The sequence below is a fragment of the Apaloderma vittatum genome, unplaced genomic scaffold (assembly GCF_000703405.1).
Source record: "Apaloderma vittatum isolate BGI_N311 unplaced genomic scaffold, ASM70340v1 scaffold2171, whole genome shotgun sequence".
Lineage (NCBI taxonomy): Eukaryota > Metazoa > Chordata > Aves > Trogoniformes > Trogonidae > Apaloderma > Apaloderma vittatum.
The window spans coordinates 15,247-37,126 of record NW_009697204.1 but is presented as its reverse complement, the minus strand read 5'-3'; the positions used below and the strand labels follow the sequence as shown (position 1 = coordinate 37,126).

At 37.0% G+C, this 21,880-nt stretch overlaps 1 protein-coding gene across 1 annotated transcript in view; it reads left to right on the top strand.

Moving 5' to 3' along the window:
- The window catches only part of LOC104280003 (protein PTHB1-like), a gene marked incomplete at its 3' end in the record, with an annotated part of 74,959 nt that overhangs the window by 38,017 nt on the left and 15,062 nt on the right, over positions 1-21,880 (top strand). The window lies entirely within an intron of this gene.

Here is a 21,880-nt window from a genome sequence, read left to right as displayed (position 1 = left end):
GAGTTTTGGAAAAATTCTGTGCTTTGCTGGAGGAAAAGTAAACTTTTTGCATTTTTCTTGTTTTCTTTTTCTCCTTAACGAGCATTTCATTGTGCATTACCTATCTGCTACATTCCAATAGGCAACTGAAAGTCTTGTTTTAAAATAAGTCTTTTGAAAAAGTGTGCTGTTTCAGTATGTTCTATGTCTTCTAGCTACATTTATTCCTTTTAGCTTTAATGAGCATCTGATGCACTCAATTTCTTTACTTTTTTATTGTGGAAACGAGATGAAGTAGATAACTTGTTGGCTACTAATACTATCTGTCAGATTTTTGTTGCTTTTGGGAAGAAGTCTGTGTTGTTTGATCAGAATCACAAAGAATACAATTCATTGAAAGATTCATGAATTTGTCTTTTCTGACAAATTTAAAGATCACTTCTGTTTGTTTTTTAATTGTATGCAGAAATTATAAAATGCAAACAGCTGCAGGTTGACTTAGTTTTCAGTATATAAATGCAGTTAGTTAGAATTTCACGATATAAAAATCCTTGTCATACACAAAGATACCCTACTTAATTTCCATTTTTTAAATTATTTTCTTAATATTTATTTTATATCCCTGAGATCCAGAGTATCAGAAGCTTGTCTACAACAGATTTCTGTCTGAGTTGATTCCTACCTACCTAGTACTTAACTACTGCTCTCCTTATCTAAGTTTTAAACTGTTGCCTGCACTGCCCATTTGCTCTTGCAAGCCCAGTGTCTCCAAAAAGTTCCTTCAGCCATTCTCCCCATTTGTTTTGTTACATTACGTGTAAAAAATTGGTTACAGTGTAATTGTAAAGTCTCCTCCACCAGAGACAAATGGAGAAAAACATGTTGATCTAAGTTTTCATCTTGCTCATGTGTTTTTTCTTCTGTGGGAAATCTATCTATGGAACAGAGAAACATTTGACCTCTAGTGTATAAATTTGTTCCTATGAAAACCACCTTTAATTTCTGAAGTGTAGTTTATTAAACTTCTTGGAGGGTAGTGGTGATGAGAATACCAGCAGTTGGTATGTCTAATTTTAGGCTAAATATTTCAACCTTTGAAGTAGATATTTCTCTGAAAACTTCTTTTCATGCTTTGTTCTCTACGTCACTCTTTATACATTCTATATCTCTTAAGCTCCGAAACCATTACTTCAGTATTCATCTGAGGATTTCAGTGACTTGTTGATTATTGTCTGTATTTATCCTTGGTTGTGAATATTCAGAAAGGCAATCTGTAAGGGCAAGGACTGTCCAAGAGGCCCTGTTATTCTTTTGGAAAGAAAAAAAAAAGAAAACAAGAAGAAAGAGTTCTGTGGAAACGTTTCCCGAGAAGAGTTTTTGATATTTATGTGGATTACAAAGCATTAAGAAGGGTCATTCCTTAATTTTCTTTCCAAGCAAAAATACCAAGATACAATTTTAGCAGGTATTAGTAAAAATTGAAAAGTATGCTTTGTGTTCTGGGCCTGGTGCCAACATCTGTATTTGCAGCTGGCAAGGCAGGTCTAAGGGTGAAAGCTTTCCTCACTGCCCTCGGAAGGCTGCTAGAACAAGCTTGTGACATTTCTGTTCTGTCGCATCTATATTATTTACTTCCCCTTTCCAAAAAAAAATCCCCAAACTTTTTTTTCCCCAAAGTTTATGGCCACTGCAAAGGAGTTTACTCTCTGGGGGGAAAAAAAACAAAAAAGAAAGAAAAAAGTCATAACCCTTTATTTTGATCACACATGCTTTTTTCCTAGTAGGAGGTCACATTTAACGTGTGTAGAATGTTTGGGTGATTCTGGAGCAGATCCTCAGCCAGAATAAATTATAAAGGGAGCTAATAGCTCTGACAATACAAGCTGAGGTCTGTTCTTTAGCCCAGGTAAGTTTCTTCATTTTTTTAGTGAAACAAATGGGGCTGTAAATTTCAAAATTCCGTAAAATGTCCAGTAAATTGTAGTAATTTTTTTTAAGAGATTCAAAGTCTTGTCTAATTTTCTTTGAATGTTATAATAACCTATGTTGAATCTTAATTTGTTCAGATTTTGGTCAGGGGTTAGGACTCTATGCATATGTTGCTTTTTTTTAAAATAGTGTGTTTCTCAGGTGAAGGATAGTTAAAATGACACATGCAAGTCTGGACTCTTCCAGTGTGTGTTTCAAGGGGCTTTTCAGTACCTTATTGAGGCACTTAATTTGTTGTAGTTTTATTCTGAGCAGGAGGGAGACCTCTTTAAACCAGTTATATCTAGAACTATATCAAGTGCACTGACTTTGAAAATAGGCCACTTTATTAGGTCAATTAAATGTGGATTTAAATGTCTAAATGTAAAAATACATGTGTTCAAAAGAATACCTTTTTATAAGAAATAAGATTCCTGGGGTTTTGCCTGTGTTGTAAGCTTTTGCATTGCATGCAGAACAATGTTGTTTTCAGTTGGAAAATGAATTGTTCCAGCAGAGTGCAGCAAAAGACAAATATTGTAAATACCATTAGCTTCCCTGTTGGGAGTTGGCACATTGTGAGAAAGGAAGAACTTAGATAAGGAGCTCATAATTCATAAAATTCCAACTAAATTATGGAGGAATGGTGTAAGAAGATTGCAGTCTAGTTGAGTTCTTTCTGCAGATTTTTCCTTCTGCAACTCTGAGACGTAGGTAGAATTTACTAGGAAAATAATCATTGAAAAAGTATTAATATATAGTGAATAAGTAAAATCTAAGATCTCTCAAGGATTCCTGCTAAACAGAATCAGAACTTTGAATTGTAGGGAGCTAAATGCTGCTGGTTAGTAATTTATCTGAGACTGGACTGCAAGATGCTACAAGAGTTGAGATTACAATTCAAGATTTTTCCCTTCCTCCCTGTACTTAAGATTTTAGACTCTCCTGCTTTTTATAATTTTAGCTACTTCTTTTTTTTCATGTCTTTGATTGCTTAGAAGTTAGCAGGTCTTATTTTTTTGGTCTTTGCTTCACCATAACATGCAAAAATTTTCTTTAGCCTTTTGAAGTCTTACTTTAAATGACACCATTAAGAAAAGATTATGTAGTTACTTTGACCCTCCAAAATGTAAATAAGAGTAGTGTGCAAATACTAGTTTCTGGATATTGTATACAATTTGAGTCAATCTTCTGGTTTAATCTTTGACGGAAATTCCCAACGATGCAAAAAGATTCTTGCCATGTTCCGTATATGTTTGCATGTCTGAACTCACTGTAGGATATTTTCTTCTTCAAATAGACATAGCTTTGCTGTGTATTAGCAATATAAAAGAATAGCGAATAGACCACCTAGAAGTATAACTTGCTATAACACTAAAGCCAGTAATAGTTTTCAGAAGCTGAAAAGAGAAAAATTAGTTTTAAAACATGTTAATGAGTGTTAGAGCTGTATACCTAGCTAAGAAAAAAATGAATGTATGTGTATTCAGGGGTTGAAAATAAAAATGTCTCTGTAAAATATTTCTTAAGAAATCTCAAAGGAATTCTTAACCCATCTGTTAAAATGTATATCATCTTAATCAAGCCATACGTTTTTACTAATAGTTACTTCGTTCCCATGTTAGAATCTGGGTTCAGAGCCCTTAGCAGGCTTATGTTTTCATTCTTTCACTAGTTGGGTTGCAGCCTGATCCCTTGGTCCTCCTGATCCTGGGTTTCAAAATGCCTTGCGCTGCCAAAACTAAAGTGGGAAGTGTTCCCGGAGTTCATTCTCAGCTCATTAATCAACAGGAACAGGTCAAATAAGAGACTGAGGATGAGTGAGTCTCAGATCCCCATCAAGTCATTTGTGGGTGCAGGAGACCCATCATTCCCTCAGTGTGCCCTCCCATCCTTTGGTGGATCCCCTTCCCCTCTTGCCAGGATTGGCCCTTCCCTGACACCTTTGCCCAGCAGAGGTGTGGGGTATTGCTGGTTGCACTAATCCCTTCCTCCTCTTCCTCCTCATGAGTCAGATGAGGACAGTCCCTCAGGTCACAGAGAAGTAACCTATGGAGAAACCAACATTGTCATGCTGATGGGGTAGGGATGTTTGTTCAGAGAGAAATCAGAGCACGCTTTTAGGAGGCCATTGCAGCATTCCAGTCTGCTGCGCCAACAGTTCTCCAATTTTCCAGTGTCCTCTGACTCTTAGCAGCTGGTGTTAACAGCCTCTGTGATACATGCTGAATAATTTTCTTCTACTGTGATCTTGAATCTCTCAGATAGCAGTGAAAGAAAGTTTCCATTAAGGTGAAAATGTCTCAGCTTGGTTCTGATTAGGCACTTTAATGCAGTGTCAAGTAACTCTAAATTCCCAGAGTACCTATAGACTCCAGTTAAGCTCAAGGCACCCGGTATACTGGATACTGTGCAACCTTGGTATACAATTTTTCTTTTTTTCTGAATATCTTGCTATTTCAGTATATGAATTCCTAACCAAGTTTTGAGTTTAACAAATCTAACATCCTTAGGTAAGGATGAAGGTCAGAGTGATAAGAACATAGAGGTATTTAGGAAAGCTATTACACAATAAGATGATTTTGGGTTAATTTATTGGCTTTTCTAATACTGCTTTTTGTTTAATTTTTTTGATGTCTCAGTCTGTGGTCTGAAGGGAATTAATTACTGACTTTTCCCATATGAAGATCATAACAGAGCAAGAACAGTGTGAAGCTCATCTAGTCTTCTTCTTGCCTCAGTTTTGTAAAGACTTCATTTACAAGAAGACAAAGGGGAATGTATTTAAGAATTGGAATGGTCCTTATCCTTGTGAAAATTATGCTTAATTTTACAGAGCACATTATTAGTCTTGGTAAACTAAAAAAAAAAGTGGTCAGCAAATACAGGTCATAGGGATCCTGAAGAAAAGTTTTAAATTCTCTCTGAATAGTGTGGGACATGTGGCAATGAGTAATTTTAGGGCTGCCCTACAGTATTCCTTATCTTAACAGTTCTTTTGTGGTAGCACAGTGTGGCCACACTCAAGTTGGAACCTTTTTCTGCAGGCAGTCCAAACTTAAAATACCAATCACTGCCTCAAATATTGTACATTCTGATACAGTATTTCTCTGTCCTTTTTTTAACATGAGGTACTTTCACACTGATTGATTGATTGGTTTGGTTTTTATTTTCCCCTGCTGTTTGGAAGTAGGAGACAAGGAAAGATAGAAAGTAGAATGATTAGAATTTAGACAAACGCCATCTCATTCCAGGGTGACCTACTGTAGGTGATCCTGCTTTGGCAGGAGGGTTGGACTGGATGATCTTTCAAGGTCCCTTCCAACCCCTAACATTCTGTAATTATTTTACAACAGCATTGCTATAGTGCTATAAAAAAGAATATTTTAAATTGACACTTACAGGAGTCAAGAGCTGGCCTCTGACTTTGCTTTCTGACAGGCTCAGCTGTATACCTGTCAGCTAAATGGGATTTCTGTATAGATAGTTTTTATTTATATTTTTAGTTGCTGGTTGCTTCATGAATTCTGTCCTCTGGTAGATCTGAAACCACAGTTTGGAAAACTCTCAAGAGTTTCCAGATGGCCGAGATAGAGATGACATTGCAAAGATTGAATCATAATAAATGAACCTGAATATACTCGTAAAAGGCCTTTGGACTGAGGAGACTTTGGGATAATAATTACACCTTGATAATAATCATGATAGGAGTCAATAGTTTGATTCTGAAATTAATATATGAAGTCATTAGTCTGAGAGCCACTTTGTGTAAGTAGTAGAATGAAGATTTCAGAAATTCAGCAAGTGGGAAGAATGTTAAGATCGTGGCTACAAAGAGCATGCTCATTGTCTCAGGTTTTTTTGAGAGGAGGAAAAGAGAAGGTGAGTGGTCACTTGAAGAGAATATGATGTGCCTCTACTTTTTGATTCAATGATGATACAAACTATATGCCCCTGGACTGACTATAGCACATGAACTGCGTGCAGAGAAAGCGATTCAGGGACCTGGAATACAGAGCTGCCTTTGTCATGATACCAGACCCTTCGCAGCCTTCGTCTTTACTTTTCCAGGCATTGCAACTAGTAGGGGGTGTTCATGATCTGCACAGAGTCTGACTGTTCATGGAGGTTGTGGGGCAGTAGGGAAGGAGATCTGAGCCTCGGATGGATTTGTGAAGCCTAGAAGAGAGGTGGATGCTGACTATTTTGAAGTAAGGCATTGTGTAGGAAAGCACTCTCTACATACAGTTATCAGTGCTACTGAGACTAAGAGATCAATCGTAGCTCAAAGGTGGTACATGTGTATGAATGTCAGTTGCTTTGGGGTAAAAAAATAAGAATTTAGGAAGACTAGGGGCTGAAGGAATGTAGTAGAGGTTGTACTTGGAAGAAAAGATGGGGAAGACTGAAAACAGGAATTGTATCTGAAGCTTTCAGGCAAAATGAGACAATTCATTTTTACGCATACAGCTTTTTGTTAGTTTTTAAAATCCACATAATCAATGTATAGAGGCCTAGAAGTTATTTAAAACAGGAGTGGGCATTTAGTTTTTGTGTGTCCTGATTGGGAGGGAAAGGAGGGTGGAAGAGAAGAAAAACCAAAAAGTACAGAAGCTAGTCATGCTTCAAAGCAATAATAAATATTTGGTAAAGATAAAGCAACATTTATGCTGCTTGTACACTTCTGTCACAGTTGATTCTTTTAATCTACTAAAGATAATAAATGAATAATCATAAAATATTTGTGTTTGAAAGGTCTTCCTTGCTTTTCATGAAGAGTATTTATTTTCCATCAGTCCATTACAGTGTAACATTGATTGGTGCATGTAATGTATTATTCATACTGTTCTAGTTTCATCCCATTAGCAATGCCAACATTATGCTGAATTCTGCAGTGGTAATCTTGTGTGAAGAGTCTTTGTACAGCGACATGTGCTGTGGTTCAGACCCAGTTTCACATTTAGTGACAAGAAAGAGTGAACAACAGCACCCTATTGATACTGCTCAGACTTTGTTCCCCCCTCCTCCCCTCAAGGCAATGAGAATCATAAATGTGCTGTAGACCTATAAACCAAATTGTGAAAGGCAGAATGTGTATCAAAACTGGTTTATTTTTAGTTCTTGTATTATATCTTTGCTTTCCTGATAGCTAATGTCTTCAGGAGAGCCAAGAAACTAAAACCATTGCATTATAAAAATAACAAGAGCAGAATTAAAACCAGCCCTCAGATAAAATAGTCTGGCATTTTGGTCCACATGTACGATCCTATGGGTATAATTTTAATCATTTAAATTGTTGTGTTTAGAACTGATTTAAATATGGGCCAACTACTCAGCATGGATAAGACTACTGAAGGTCTGCCTAATGCTAGTAAACTTTTTCATTTAAATATTTAATATTTGCTTCTTTAATGTTTAGTGTAGGATTTTCTTTCACGTGCAATGAGCCCATCCCATTGTCCATCAAATTCAATGATAATCTGTTCATTCACTGAATGATTTGGACCTAATTTGGTTAGGTGACTACTTAAGGTTTTATTTTTTTCTCTTAAAAAACTGGACTTTTCACTGTTTTGAGAAGCCAGGCTATAAAAAAATCATAGTATCATAGAATTGTCAGGGTTGGATGGGACCTTAAAGATCATTTAGTTCCAGCCCCCCTGCCATGGGCAGGGACATCCCCCACTAGATCAGGCTGCTCAGACCCCCATTCAGGCCTTAAAAACTTGCAGGGATGGGGCTTCCACCACCTCTCTGGGCAACCTGTTCCAGTGTCTCACCACCCTCAGGGTGAAGAACTTTCTAACATCCAATCTAAACCGATCCATCTCTAGCTTTAATCCACTCCCCTAGTACTGTCACTATCCGACATCCTAAAAAGCCCTTCACCAGCTTTCTTGTAGGCCCCTTGAGATACTGGAAGGCCACAACTGGTCTCCTCGGAGCCTTCTTTTCTGCAGACTGAACAACCCCAACTCTCTCAGTCTGTCTTCATAGGAGAGGTGCTCCAGCCCTCTGATCATCCTCATGGCCCTTCTCTGGACACGTTCCAGCACGTCCAGATCTTTCTTGTGCTGTGGTCTCCAGAACTGGATGAAATCTTTAGACAGATGACTGAAGATTGATTTGAAAAATATCTTGGTTCCCAAATACTTAGGATGTGGAATTACAAGGAAATAAAATTAAAACTTTGAGAATTTTTTTTTTTCTGATGTTTTCATTTTTTAAAACAGCCCTGTAAACAATGAAGAAATCTCTTCCTGGCATGAATATTTGAAAAAAAAATATCTCGTACTTTAAGGTGGATACATCATGAAGGAGAAAGGACTGGTGTCTGTGTAACCATATTTCTTTGGATTTTTATCTTTGGAGACAGGGAGAGCCTGAGCAAAGTTGAGGGCTGTCTGAAAAATGAGGAGCTCTCAGATAAACCAAAGTGACTCGTACAGTTCTGAAAAAGATGAGAGGTGGCAAAGAGTGTCAAGATTTTAAGAGATAGATAGCTTGAGGTACAAAAGAAATTAATTCAATAGCAAAAGCAGAGTATACCAAAGGAATAGAAAACCAAAGTTTACCAGAAAACCAGTGGTGGTGAGAAAGGGTGAGTATTCCTGGTTTTAAGCGTGTGCTTATTCCAAGAGGTATGGTTGTAGTTTTGTCTTTATTGGGGTTAGGGAAAAGGTTTGCTCAGGCTTTCCGAGAATTTGTAGGATAGCATTCTTTAACAGGTTCTGGATGTTCTGAACAGTACTTGTCTTGTAGATATGAAGATTTTTTTCTGTGTTTCTCTCTCAACAAAATGTGCGTGCTGGAATTTATTCAATAAACCACTGACCTCTCTGAGCTTAAATGAAAATTAGGTAGAGAAAGCTGTTATTTGTAGCAGTGTTATGTCTTCATTGTAGTAAAATTGTGTCTGTGAGGTGGTGAGTAGATTTTAGTGTGGAAACTCTAAGTTACAGTTTTCAGCGAGAGCTTATATTCAGGCTTTCTTTGATTTTACGTCCGTTTTCATAGAATAGACTTTGATTCATTGCCTAACTTACTTTTGTCAGTTTTTCAGAGACATGTTTGAATAGACCAAGTGCTTAAAATTTCATCTTCATTAACTGCAGCATGCACATATATGATGTCAGACAATTAAAACTCTTTATAAAGGGTTGTTCAAAATCCTAATTAAAACAGTGTAGGATGGACCTCTTTGCTTGCAAAAAACAGGGAAGAGGCCTCAACCAAATAAATGGTCCAAAAGCAGTAAAATCTGTCTGCAGTGTACTACTACTCCCACTTTACCTGATAATATCCAGCATATGAGAAAAAAATATTTTTACAATGTCTTGTGTGGTATTTGGATTCCTAAGAGTAGTTACATCTGCATGCATTCCAGTGAATAGGACAGTTATGGGAAAAGAATTTAGTCTGGCCAGAATAGGGCATGTCATAGCCAAACAGCCCAGTGGATTATAAGATATTTCTTCTCGCTGGCTTGGCATTTATATTCTTTATTTTCTGGCATTATAAATTTCGCATTCCCTACTTCATTTGCGTCCAACTTTGGAGGGTCCCATCCCAGGGTCTTTTCATTCTGATGAGCAGCTTAGTAAGAATTAAGTAGGGTTGGGACCTGGTATCACACTTCCTTGGGTTGTACTTTAACCCTTGAATAAAGGGTCCTGTGTGAAGATCTGCACCTTCAGTAACATGCCATCTTGAATTTGGCTTTCCAAGTCTTTTGTGGGTAGCAGGAGCTACTGCAGAGCCCCATGCTGCTGTGAGCTGGCCAGCTGCAGTGAACCAGCAGCAGGGTAAGAGAACATAGGCATGAGATGTTTTACACTGGAAGCTGCTGGCCAGTTGTGATCCCAGTAAGAAAGGCACTGACACTCTGTGAGGTATCTTTCACAATGCTGTTTATAACAGCTAATGCCGTAAGAAGCGTAATCTTATTTCCCTTTAGACGCCGAGAACCCCAGCACCAAATGCACTTCCAATCCACATGCTGGATGGACACCATCTGTGTCCACCTTCTTGCTTTTGGTCATTCAAGCTATTAAAGGATTTTCTAGAAGAACAAGGAAACATCTCCTTATTGTTTCTACAGTCAAAACAGGCACAATCTTCCCAGGAGACCTTGCTGCGCTTTGAGGTAGAGGCGAGGCCATGCAAGTGGCATGAGTAGAGCGCAGATGGAGGTGGAGCTGCTACAGGCTCCTCTATTACAATGGATTGGTTGAGTTTGTCCTGCGGTCACAAGATTTGTGCCCCAAAGCCAAGCCTGGTCGCAGCCTGGTCCTCTTTCAGAATCAATGCAAATGTACAATTCGAAGTACAGTAAATGAGATGACTTTTAGGTACTGCTCAACTCAATGAAAATTAGTATTTGGTTTAAGTAATTTTATATAATTAATATATACATCTCAATAGCACTGTACTGGATAAATTACTTAAAAAATATGGCAGATGATAAAATGTTAATTATTCCCACCCCCAGAAAAATAAAAACTTTTTAGTGTAACACAAACTGCATACAAACCTCACCAATATGACAACAAGGGACATTAGCAGCTAGTATGTAATTCTGGGTTCATTCTGTAAAGTTTTTCTTTTCTTTCAAGTTTAGTACATTTAGGGCCAAATCTGCCTTGTTTGCTTCAAACTGATAACACAGCAGTTGAAAACAAATAATTAGGTCCAGCAAGCAATCTCTGTCACTTAGATATTTAGGACTTATATATCATGTGTAATTAGTTGCATTTCAAGCAGTGTGATCCAGTGAATATTCTATGAGATCTGGTACTGGAAGGTCTGGATGTCTTTTCAGCTTTACTACAACGGCTTATACAATCTTAAGTTGCTACATTTTAGTGTGCAAAAGGTACTAACTTAACACACATGTGCTAAAAGTGCAATATAAGCGGTAAATGCCATTTCCAAATGATAGTGTAATAAGATTAATTTCTACGGACACTGAGTCTCATTCTTTCTGTCATCATACTAAGTAAAGTGACGGATTTTTGTCATAGGAAATTTTCTCTACCTTTTGTCCTCTTTTCAGTTCTTCAAGTATTCATTCCTACTAAAACACAATTTTATGTAAATATTGTGAATAGTGCTCCATATTGATGTTTGAAATCTTCTTTTTAAGTGTCTTTTTATTGCTCTGATTAATTCCTTAGAGCTGATAATCCTCATAGAGATCTTTGTCCAGATATTTGATGTTGCAATTTGTCTTGAAACAAAAGTCTCACTAATAATCTAAAAAAATCTGTAACAGGAACAAGTACTATTTTGGCATTGCAGTTTCACTGTGTATTTCAGTATGTTTCAACAGTCATATTTTTGCTAGGTTGCTTGCTAAATTTGGACACTTATACATTTCAGGTCAGAGGCTTACAGCTGTGTATAACGTTAGGAAAAACGACAGAAAAGAAGATTAATCTCTGAAATTCATCCTCTAAATGTAAAAACTTGATTGACAGGGCTACATCATTTTACTGATGGGATGCTCTCTTCTTACGGTGTTGAGTGTTCCTTCAAATGTAGCTTAAGATCCCCATATGACTCATGTATTGTCATCTATTTAAACCACTGGTTGATTTTAGGGGTAAAGTCATAAACCTGTAACCATTAAGGCAGTGGAATTTTCTGTATCTTCACAAATTTCACATCACTAGCTTCTGGGATGTTTAACTAGTGGGAGGAAGACTGATGAAGAAGGATGTTCAATTAGACACAAGCATCATTTTTTCCAATATTCCAATTGATGTTCTGCTCAGACATGCAAAAAAAGTCTTGGTGAGGTTTGTTAATAAATTAGGAGAAGCAGTAGAGCCCTGCTGGAAGAATCAAACTGAGGTGAGCTATGAAGAGATTTGGGAGAACTTGAGCTTTGGTGAGGGTGTGTTATGGTCTATATTCGTTTGTTGGTTTTTTTTCCTCAAAGTGAAAGGACACTGAGACTATACTATAGTAAAGCCTTATGGGTGAAATAGTGGGAGAAACTGTGCTCCAGAATCACTGTTTTTTAAAGCTATTGCTATTACCCTAGTGGATGTTTCAGCTCAAGGTTGTTGTTATATTGAGAGCATCCTTAAGGATACTTTTGAGTGGTTTTATAGCACAGGATCTCACCTGAAAAGAATAATGAATAAAGCATTTTGAGCCTGAATTGGAAGTAATTTTATTGCTTTCATTGTGTTTTCTTCTACAATTTTACTTTAGTTCAATGTCTTTTAACAGCTACAAATCACAGAATCACAGAGCAGTAGGGGTTGAAGGGGACTTCAGAAGATCATCTAGTCCAACTCCCCTGCCAGAGCAGGATCACCTGGAGTAGATCACACAGGAACACATCCAGGCGAGTTTTGAAAGTCTCCAGAGAAGGAGACTCCACAACCCCCCTGGGCAGCCTGTTCCAGTGCTCTGTCACCCTCACAGTAAAGAAGTATTTCCTCATGCTTTGCTTAAACCTCCTGTTCTTTAGTTTGTGGCCACTGCCCCTTCTTTTGTCACTGGACACCACTGAGAAGAGTCCGGCCCCAGCCTCCTGACGCCCACTCTTTAGATAGTTACAAGCATTGTTGAAATCCCCCCTCAGCCTCTTCTTCCCCAAGCTAAAGATACCCAGCTCTCTCAGCCTTTCCTCATAGGGTAGATGCTCCAGTTCCCTCATCATCCTAGTGGCCCTGCGCTGGACTCTCTCCAGTAGTTCTTGTCCTTCTTGAACTGGTGAACCCAGAACTGGATGCAGTACTCCAGTTGAGGCCTCACCAGAGCACAGTAGAGGGGTAGGAGAACCTTCCTCCACCTGCTGGCGACACTCTACTTGATGCACCCCAGGATGCCATTGGCCCTTTTGGCTGCAAAGGGGCGTTTCTGGCTCATGGTCGTCCTGTTGTCCAGCAGGCCTCCCAGGTCCTTCTCCCCTGCACTGCTCTCTAACAGGTCAGCCCCCAACCTGTACTGGTAGAGGGGGTTGTTCTTCCCCAGATGCAGCACTTAGCACTTACCCTTAGGAATTTCATTAGGTTTCTCTCTGCCCGGCTCTCCAGCCTGTCCAGCTCACACAGAATGGCAGCACGCCTGCTGGTGTGTCGGCTGCTCCTCCCACTTTTGTATCATTGGCAAAATCTAGATGTCCAGGAGCCACTTCCTTCTGGTATCCTGAATGTCTACTGTGAATATTTCTCTTTCCTTAGTCTTAATTTTTGGCTTTATTTTATTCCACTATGTTTAACTAGTCTTTTGTGGCTTTTTTTTGTTTTCCTAACACAAGTAGCAATATTCATTATTCTGAAGTTCGGTATATGTCTTCTCTGGAGCTACCAAAATGCTGAGTCACTAAAATTAGCCTGATAACTACTGTTAATCAGTTTCAAGTTTTCGGAAGTATTTGTAGCTGTCAGAACAACATTTTCTGCATGTAGCATATGTAAAGATTTCTTGTTCATGTTAAATTTAAATTGATTTGTATTTCCTAAGTCTCAAAAAAAAAAAGGAAAGATAACATTCTCCAATTAACAAAAAGAGTGTTTCACTTGTTATTTTCCACTCTTCATATTTTTGGTTTTTTAATTGTTTCGTATTGTCCATGTTGAAAGCATTCACAACTCAAAGCTCACAAAATTAAATGACTCAAATGGAATAGTTTTGAAAAGTCTACTGGAAAGTTTTAGTACAATGTGCTTATATTGACAATTTAAATAGCTGAATATTCTGCAAAATGAAAATGTTCAAATCTGCACTTCTCTATTAATTATAATTTTCAGGCTGTTATGTAGACACGTTCTTATATTCATTAGAGATACAGAAACAGATGTAACAAATAACTTCTTGCATTAGAAGGAAGTCTGAATCCTTGTTCCAAATACACTATTCTCAACATAACATTCCCTTCCCAGCTAAATTCTAAAGGGAATCCAGATGTTTATTTAAATATTCGTAACACAACTGCAGTTAGAGCTGGGAGGATCATAGATACCTGTATTCATTTCTCACTACATTCATTTTGTAGTTAAAAATGTCATATTCATTGCAGTGCTAGCAGATGAGCTCTTTGACAGGAAAATGATTTCTTTTTCCCCCCTCTACAAGCAAGGCTTTATGAAAAGGAGGCAATAGAGCTGTCTCAGAAAATGCAATGTATTAAGTATTGACCGGAGTTCCACAAAAGACGCTTTATGTACTGTATTTAAATATTGTATTCTTGAAGAATTCTGAATTTATTTGCACTTGCCTTTGCACTGGACTTATCTAGAAAGGGCATAAAATGGTTTAAGGAGCCAGTTGCAGCTTTGCAATTAAGGTGAAGCTGAATTACACATTTAAGATGGGGATTTTATTTCATTGTTTGTGGAAAAGAGAGCTTACCATCTTACCTGACAATCAGTGAAGCAAGAATAAAAAAAATTTAGACCTGCTGAATCTTTATTAGTTTGTGAACCATCTGAAAAAGACTATTTGACAGCATTTAATAACAAATTTTCTGAAGAATTATGATCAAAATCCTAAATTTTAAATATACACTACCAGAAATCCCAATCTGTGTAAAATGTTTGTACTGGGCCTGCTTTGCCCCTTCTGATATTTGTCCATGAGAGTATAAATGGTTAAGGAGATACAGTGGTGTCTTGGACATATATTAATTCCAGAGTACAAGAGAATGTGTGCAGTGAAAGGAAATTTATGCAGGGGAGCGTGAAAGCCACCGGGCAGGGAATTTGGGGTGTGTGTATAGAAAGTCATGGGAAGATGCAAGCAGCAGTGGGAATCTGTGAGGTGAAAGGGAGAAGAGGAATGCGCTGTCTAGCTAGTCTGAGGAAATAAAGCATCTGTAAACCTCTCCAACCTGGTACTGCGTGCTTCTGCTTTTCCTGTTACTGAAAATGAGTCAAAGTCTCAGTGAATCTGGCCTTTTTAAAAAAAAAGTTTTAAAGAAAGCCAAAGTAGGAACGTGTGATTGATATTGCTAAAATATAACTTTTAGTCAGCAACGATTATGTAGATTATCTTATCAAATTACTGAAGTCCTGACACCACTCTATTCTTCAGTTATTTAAAGGTGTACTCCTGTACAATTCACTATAGATTGTAATAGATTGAATATATAAGAATCTAAAATGGGAATTTTTATTTTTTTTTTAGCAAATGAGAGCAAGGGCATTAGATGAAAGGAATAAACAGAGTGGAGATGCTTCTTATGGGAATATTGGAATATCTTCCATGGAAGATTAGGTACAAGTGGTGCTTTTTTTGCAGATGTGTTCTTCCATCCTTACTCATGCATTCCTCTTCCAATATGGTATCTTATCTATCTGGGTATCTGTGTTAGCAGTTGTGACATTTCCACCCAGATTCCAACGATAATGAATGATGATAAAACATATTTGTACTCTCAGCTCATAGTAGTGGCTTTTTAAAAACACTGTAATGATGCATTTTGTGAGCATAAGTTGCTTTCTGTGTGTCTAGCTTTATTTGGAAGAGAAGTAATTTTTGTAGGCAAGCATTATTTACCATTATTGTCTGAAAGAATGAGACAGGTTAAAATACTGTTTTTTCATTCTTTTCAAGCCACGGGGAAAATACTTGAATGTACATAGTATATGCTGGCTGGACTTTACCAGATTGAATGATACGTGTAGGAAGACTGAACTGTGAGGGAACAGAAATTAAGGCTCTGTAAATACCATGTCAGGTGTAGGATTCATGGACATGAAAGGAGTTCAGTTCCATCAGGTTACCCCGTCAGAGAAAAGGCCCTTGGGACAAAGCACACCAGAAAGCTCAGCAGCTGCGGTGCTACAGTTTGTATGATTTGGAGCTTACTTTTCTTGTTTCCTGCACTGAACAATGATAATGGGAAGTACTGGTCAGTAGGGATAAATACTAAAACGGTCTTCAGGCCTCCTGCCATGTTTTCTGGTGCTTGGGCCATCTTATTTATAAACCCAGGAGAGTTTAGTAATTATTAGAAGAAAGTGTAATTAATTTACAGAGTTCTAGTTATTTTGCTGAGTACTGTCGATGGAAGTACAATGAAGCCTTTAAGTAACATCCAGTCACTGTATAAAGCTGTCTTGCGGCTGCTAAACTTTCACATTATACTGAAGTTGGATATAAACACTCCTTTTATAACTTGCATGTCACTGAAGTACGCAGATGTCTTGGCTCTGAAAGCACATTTATGAAACGAGTGCAGTACTGGAGTTACGCCAGGACTGAGACTCGGTAGTTTGAGGAGGAGTCCTAATACCTCTCAGGATGGGAGGTCAGCTGAGTAAGTGGGCCTCCCTTGTTCTGGCAGCAGAGTATTAGCCCTAAGAGAGTGTGCTTTGTGCGTATTAGTTGTATTATGCTACAGTTGATTTCTGAAAAAAAATCTGTATTATTACACTGCTATGGCCTTTATTGAAAAGGGCCAATTCTGTTTAGTGTAGGCGGTATGCCCTGTTGTATGGGAAAATTAGAAAGAAAAAAAAATCAGGAAAATGCTATTAATTTTTGACATAATTTTACGACAATTTTGTGAAAGTGCATAGGTTCCTCATGCTTATTTTATAAAAGCTCTTATGTGGAAGTGTATTTATATATGTGTAGTTTGTTATATATAGTGTGTGCGGACATGTATTTGTCTGCATATAAATGCAGAGGTTATAAAGATAACTGTAGAATATCTCTAGCATCATAAATTGAGTTTGATTTCTAAAATGTTTCAAATGTTTTACATGTGAATGAAGTGTTCCTAATAAAACAGATGGGACAGTCATGTCTCTGTGGCCGAATGGAGACATGGCTGTACATCATCCAAGTTGGATATTATGCTTCCTTTTGTTTAGACTTAGTATGGTATATAAACTGGCAGAAATGTGGTGGAAGAGAAAAATGGGGTGAGTTTTTTTATTTTTGTTTTGGTAATTTACACAGGAGTTTTGATCTATCATTTGAGACTGAAGGTACAATTTTATTCTAGCTGAAGCACTTGTTTTTCAGCACCAAGCCACTTTTTTCCTCTAGTAATAATGATGAGATGGAAGCTGAAATGAAGTTTGCAATCACATGTATTTTACATTTCAACATTACATATATTGGGCAAGATCCTTGGCTCTGCAACAATACTGTCTCAGTCAGTTTCAGACAGGATCCTATGAGAGTTCTGCTTTTGGTGGGGTATGTCTACACATTAGATACAGGGAAGAGTATATTAAAGAGTTAATTATTTCTGCCTAAGTGCAATGCTTAAATTTCTTTGCTTCGGTTGCATAGCAAACTTTTTAAACGTTCACTTTTTCAGAATTATTTGAAAGTTTAATCCTGTTCTATGGTATGGCCTCATGATAAAGTATTGTGCATTTGTGTCTTGGTACATATTTTTATTGCATGTTGTAGGTGATTAATGAAAATGTAAAATGCACTATTCAGGACAGACCCATTTAGTTTCCTACTGGATCCTCTTACATTTGCACGATTTACTGATAATCTCTGAGGATGCTTCCACACCACGTTTACTACTGGAATTTCATTCCCCGGCTAGTACATTTCTCAAGATTCACTAATTCCCATAGTTTCTGCAACTGCAGTTATTTAATAAACAAAATTAGGAACAAATGATTTTCCACCAGAAAACAAGGTGAAATGTTTTCCCTAATATTCAGGTCAGAGCTGCAAGAGGGGAATAATACTGTGCAGTTGCTCAGGTGTGGATTTAAATATCATAGAATCATAGAATCATAGAATAGCCTAGGCTGGAAGGGACCTTAGAGATCATTTTAATTCAGCCTCCCTGCTGCCAAGGACGCCACCTCTCGACTAGGTCAGGCAACACATGGATTTCAGCTAATAAACAGGTCTTACAAAGGAGAATCTACATACTTGCTATAGTCCTCAATTTTAAAAGAGGGTAGTGGTAGACATATGTGTCTACTAAGCTTAAAAAAATCTGTTGTCTGAAGGTTGAGATTAAGGATGAAGATGAGTGAACTTCTTCACATAAGGTACAAACTCAGCTGAAGAACCTCTCTTCTGGAATTTGTTTCAAATAAAACCTACTTTTTTTTCTGAAATGAAAGATTCGTTTTTAACTTTTTGATTTATGATAAAAAGAATTAGTGCATAGTGCACGGATATACGCTGCAGTGGTACATATACTAGCATTAAAAGTTTCCAGTCTCAGAGCTGCTCTTTACATACTTTGCATCTGGTTTCATATTTGATCAATCCTGATCTGTTACCAAAAAAAAGTGTTTAATAGACACAAACTTGGAGCTGAAAAATTACACTTTGTTTTAGAAGGTCTTGCATGATCAGATACAGTATCTCATTTGAGAGAGCATTAACTTTTTGCTAAGGGCCTAAAATTGTTAGAATTTAGACACTTGATGTATACCTGCTGTCTGTCCTCAAAGTGAGAGTAGTTTTCCTTCCACAAGCATAATAAAGTCTCAGAAAAAAATCTCACCTGGCCTCAAAATATTGTAGCTCAGTTTTAAAAGCTCAGAGTCAGACAGGTGGATAAGCCTTCAAATAAGTGAAGGTAAAGATATTAATTTGGTTCAGCTAGACATCGTATCTTTTGAAATTTGCCCATTTTAAGTCATAAAAGTTGAGATTAATTGTCTGACTTGAGTAAGCTGCAGTAGCAACTGAATTTCTGTGTTAAGTTTTCTAGAGTGATGGGATAATCCAGCTGCCCATGTGACTCCAATGCATTGGTTCTGTCATTTTTTCAGGTAAACTGGTAATTTGCCAGTTGTATTAAATGAGATGACTGTCTGAAATAATGATCAAGAAAAGTCCTTGTTAATATCATACTTGGATATAGTTTTCATAAATGTATTTCTTACCCTTACCTTTCCAAAAAGACTGTGGAGGCAGTAGAAACAATTGTAGTCACCCTTGCTTTATTTAGAAGTACAAGACACAAATTTTCTAGTTTTTCTAGGGTAAAAGAAGAGGATGTGAAGAATGGAAATATTTTGAAACTACTCATAATTCCATAAAAGTAAGTTTGGTATTAGAAGTTTCTTTTCTTTTGGTAGTCTCACAACTCAAGCAATAATTTTTCATTACAGGCTTAATATATAAGGTAAATATTTCCCTAATTTGACTATTATGAAAATTACCAGTCTCTACACTTTAAAATTTGCATACACCACTGTAGTTTCCTGCACCTTATTCAGGCACCTAAAATAGCAATGAACTTTCAGCTGACATTGCTGGAAGAGATCTGGTGCATTTGAACATCCATCTGTGGTACTGAAGTAGCCTGCCGTTAGTGATTTACGTTTCTGATTTTGCACATGTGAGTTTTAAAGCTGTTCTAAAGAAGATACATTTTTGGTTTACTTTTTAATTATTTCTTAGAGTCAGCTAATTTTCAGCAAAACCTACAAAATGGAAATCTCGGGAAAAACCTTGCATACCTGAATTTGTCGAAAATGCTGTAGATGACAAATGACATTTTTTACTCCTTTGACTAATCTTCAGTGGAATGTTTTCTCCACTGTGTGCTGATATGTTTATCTTTCAGTATTTAGGAAAGATTCCTTTATAAATTTGTATGACATCATCAATGAATAAATGAGAAGTGCAGTAAATTTTGTGAGTTAATAATTTGCCTTCTTCATTCATAGGTTTTGAGGGTGTGTTTTGTTAACTAAGCTTTTGGCACCTTTTCTTTAGGCGGAAAATCTGAAGGCTGTTTCTGTTTCTTTCACTATTTTCAGTGCTGTTTTAAACACCTTAGATGAGTAGTCAAACTGAAGGTTGTGATTAATTGTCCAGAACATGGGAATGGAATGCTGGTCGGGCATAACCCAAATGAGTTGTGCTGAATTTGGCATGGAGCATAAAAGCAGGTGAAGTCACTTCTAATGATATGTCCCAATTCGTAAACAGGTGTTTGCCCAAGGGGAACACACCAGTGTTACTTTGCAAGCATTATGGCAGAGTGATTCACTTGAATATGTGAACATTTCTAAACCTTCCCTCCCCTGAAATATATTATGTCAATCCTTTTAGCAATTTGTGTTCAGCGAGGTATTGCTTGCAGCAGTGAAAGAGATTGGATTCCTGAAATTGTGGCACTCTTTTTATCTATTAACCCATCTAATGAATGGTGTTTTAAAATTTGATTGACAGCTTCTTTTCCTATCTTAATTAAATTGCTCCTTCAGCCCAGTGTCTTTGAAGGACAGAGCCTTTGTTAAAGATGTCAGGTTAGTCCTTTATTGTTTGTTTCCATGGGGAGCAGAGCTTGTTGACAAGTTGAGATAAAGGTGCAGAATCAAGAATATACTTGTTAAAATACTCATTGAAAAGGTCTTAATAGTTCTCACTGGAGCCAAGAGGAGAATGTGCCCAGTGACAATATGTTCTTCACCTGAGATGCAAAGACCTTGTAAAAATTTCTGCTAAATCAGATCCTTTAGCCAATATAGAGATTAAAAAGAAAGTCGTAAGGCTTGTTCTGAAGGCAGCTAAATGTAGAGAGAAACATATTTAGTCAAAAAGTATTCCATTTCTTTGGTAGTACAGGGGCAATCTGTGCTTAATTTCCATTGAAAGAAAATGTCAAATTAACACTGTAGAAAAATAGGATAAATGTTAAAAGGAAAAGGAGTTGATGTGGAAAATAGTTGATAAAGAGTCTGTTTATTAAAATATTTCCTTTTAAATTAATTGGGGATTGAAGCAAATTATTTTAAGATCACCAATTATGATTTATTAGACTAATGTCCCGCAATTTGCTTTTTAATAAACACCAATAGAAATGGCTTTCTTGAGCTGTTTCAAAGCTTTATTTGCATGTTCACTTGACTTCAGAGATCGAAGTGCACAAGGGAATATTTGAAGGTCACTGAAATTTCTCACGTGGATGTATTCCTGTGCATCAGAACCATGTGGCTGTAAAGAGTTGTTCAGTTTAATGAGACAGAATTTTCACTGGCTTGAAGAAAATGTAGGAACTAAAATAGAAACAGTAAAGGTAACCTTATGCTGTTAGGAATCTATTTGCCATTCACGTTAAGCTTATGGGCCTGGAGGACCTATGTTCTTTATGATCATAATTTTTTCTGAGGAGTTCACGGAATCTGATGTATTTGCAAAAAAAAAAAAAGTTCTTTGCTGCACACTTAAATAATCTGATGAAGAGTTTCTACATTAGTGTATAGCCTATAGTGATGTAAATGTTGTGCTTTATACTTTGGATATGTTTTATGTTTGCATTTTAAATTGACTTATTCTTTGTTTGCCATCGTGTTTTAATTAAGCTTGTATGCAAAATTTTTGATAAGGAGCTGATACTACTTACAGAAAGGAAGTCATAAAACTGCCCTGAAGTCTTGGTGCTATACTGTCTGGTAATTAAGTGGGCTTAAGCAAAATCAAAGTATACCTTTTCTTAATAGAAGACTCTTACATAAGACTTAGAAAATATGAGAAACCAGAGTAAAAATTAGCCATTAATGGTTCAAATTACAGAGTATTCAACTAATGCATTCTAAAGCAATGGAAAATTGTGTTGAAATGCGAAAAAGATCAGGCTATGATATCCTAGCAATGATATGAAAAAAGTGGTGGAAGTTTACTCATCTTGGTTTTTCTGTTAGTTCTTGAACTAGAGCAATATATTACAGAAAAAAATTAAAGAGCTGGATTTATTTTTAAAACTGGGCATTTCTACATTAGAATAATTGCATGGGTTGCCAAGCAGTCAGAATGAGGCTGGAGAGAAAATGGTGAAGATGCTATGAAGATCTTACAGAAACTTTTTTTTTTTTTTTGTTACCCACATAGTGGCATGGGTTAATGTGTTAGTCTTTCAATTATAGGGATCCTACTCAGGTGGTATGTGGAATGCATTTGTTTTGACAGGTATAGCGGTGCCTATTGTCACATGATCAATTACTTGAGCATCAATAAAAGGTAGTTG